We start from the raw sequence: 2,620 nt of genomic DNA, 5'->3' as shown, positions 1-2,620 counted from the left end.
ACATAGTATAGTATGGCAAAAAAAGTGAAAAAACAACATAGTATTATAAGTCATAAAAACATCAAAAAACGACATAGAATATTAAGATATGAAGACATCACAGTATAGTAAGGCGTTAAAAGTGAAAAAGAACGACATAGTATATTATGGCAAAAATATGAAAAAACAACATAGTATAGTATGGCAAAAAAAAGTGAAAAAACAACATAGTATTATAAGTCATAAAAACATCAAAAAATGTCATAGAATATTTCGATATAAAGAGGTCACAGTATAGTAAGGCTTTAAAAGTGAAAAAATGACATAGTATAGTATGGCAAAAAAAGTGAAAAAACAACATAGTGTTATACGTCATAAAAACATCAAAAAATGTCACAGAATATTAAGATATGAAGACATTATAGTATAGATAGGCCTTGAAAGTGAAAAAAACGACATAGTATAGTATGGCAAAAAATATGAAAAAACAACATAGTATAGTATGGCAAAAAAGTGAAAAAACAACATAGTATTATAAGTCATAAAAACATCAAAAAACATCATAGAATATTAAGATATGAAGACATCACAGTATAGTTAGGCCTTAAAAGTGAAAAAAACGACATACTATGGCAAAAAAACATAAAAAAACGTCATTGAATAGTAAGATATGAAGACGTCATAGTATAGTAAGACGTTAAAAGTGAAAAAAACGACATAGTATAGTATGGCAAAAAAAGTGAAAAAACAACATAGTGTTATACGTCATGAAAACATCAAAAAACGTCATAGAATATTAAGATATGAAGACGTCGCAGTATAGTTAGGCCTTAAAAGTGAAAAAACAACATACTATTTTAAATCATAAAAACATCAACAAACGTCATAGAATATTAAGATATGAAGACATTATAGTATAGATAGGCCTTAAAAGTGAAAAAAACGACACAGTATAGTATGGCAAAAATATGAAAAAACAACATAGTATAGTATGGCAAAAAACAATGAAAAAACAACATAGTATTATAAGTCATAAAAACATCAAAAATGTCATAGAATATTTCGATATAAAGAGGTCACAGTATAGTAAGGCTTTAAAAGTGAAAAAAATGACACAGTATAGTAAGGCGTTAAAAGTGAAAAAGAACGACATAGTATATTATGGCAAAAATATGAAAAAACAACATAGTATAGTATGGCAAAAAAAAGTGAAAAAACAACATAGTATTATAAGTCATAAAAACGTCAAAAAATGTCATAGAATATTGAGATATGAAGAGAATGTAGTATAGAGAGGCCTTAAAAAGAGAAAAAACGACATAGTATAGTATGGCAAAAAAAAGTGAAAAAACAACATAGTATTATAATTCATAAAAACATCAAAAAACGTCATTGAATATTAAGATATGAAGACGTCACAGTATAGTAAGGTTTTGAAAGTGAAAAAAACAACATAGTATAGTAGGGCAAAAAAAGTGAAAAAACAACATAGTATTATAATTCATAAAAACATCAAAAAACGTCATAGAATATTAAGATATGAAGACATTATAGTATAGATAGGCCTTAAAAGTGAAGAAAAACGACATAGTATAGTATGGCAAAAAAAGTGAAAAAACGACATAGTATTATAAGTCATAAAAACATCAAAAAATGTCAGAATATTGAGATATGAAGAGAATGTAGTATAGAGAGGCCTTAAAAGTGAAAAAACAACATAGTATAGTATGGCAAAAAAAGTGAAAAAACAACATAGTATTATAAGTCATAAAAACATCAAAAAACGTCATAGAATAGTAAGATATGAAGACGTCACAGTATAGTAAGGTGTTAAAAGTGAAAAAAACGACATAGTATAGTATGGCAAAAAAAGTGAAAAAACGACATAGTATTATAAGTCATAAAAACATCAAAAAATGTCAGAATATTGAGTTATGAAGAGAATGTAGTATAGAGAGGCCTTAAAAGTGAAAAAACAACATAGTATAGTATGGCAAAAAAAGTGAAAAAACAAGATAGTATTATAAGTCATAAAAACATCAAAAAACGTCATAGAATATTAAGATATGAAGACGTCACAGTATAGTAAGGTGTTAAAAGTGAAAAAAACGACATAGTATAGTATGGCAAAAAAAGTGAAAAAACGACATAGTATAGTATGGCAAAAAAAGTGAAAAAACAACATAGTATTATAAGTCATAAAAACATCAAAAAACGTCATAGAATATTAAGATATGAAGACATCACAGTATAGTAAGGCGTTAAAAGTAAAAAAAATGACATAGTATAGTATCGCAAAAAAATGAAAAAACAACATAGTATTATAAGTCATAAAAACATCAAAAAATGTCATAGAATATTTCGATATAAAGAGGTCACAGTATAGTAAGGCACTTTTACAAAGCTGAAAAAAATGACATAGTATAGTATGCGCAAAAAAAGTTGAAAAAAACAACCATAGTATAGGTATTGCAAAAAAAGTGCGAAAACTACATGTATATATAAGTCAATAAAAACGCTCACAAAATGCTCACTTGAATATTAAGTATGTGAAGACATTATAGTTAAATAAGGCCTTAAAAGTGAACCCAAATGACTTGGTCGGCGCCATAGCCCGCAATGGGTTACGCCCCATCTCTCT

This window comes from Seriola dumerili, unplaced genomic scaffold, assembly GCF_002260705.1.
Source record: "Seriola dumerili isolate Sdu_G_001 unplaced genomic scaffold, Sdu_1.0 BDQW01000002.1, whole genome shotgun sequence".
Classification (NCBI taxonomy): Eukaryota; Metazoa; Chordata; class Actinopteri; order Carangiformes; family Carangidae; genus Seriola; species Seriola dumerili.
Note: the sequence above shows the minus strand (reverse complement) of the source record.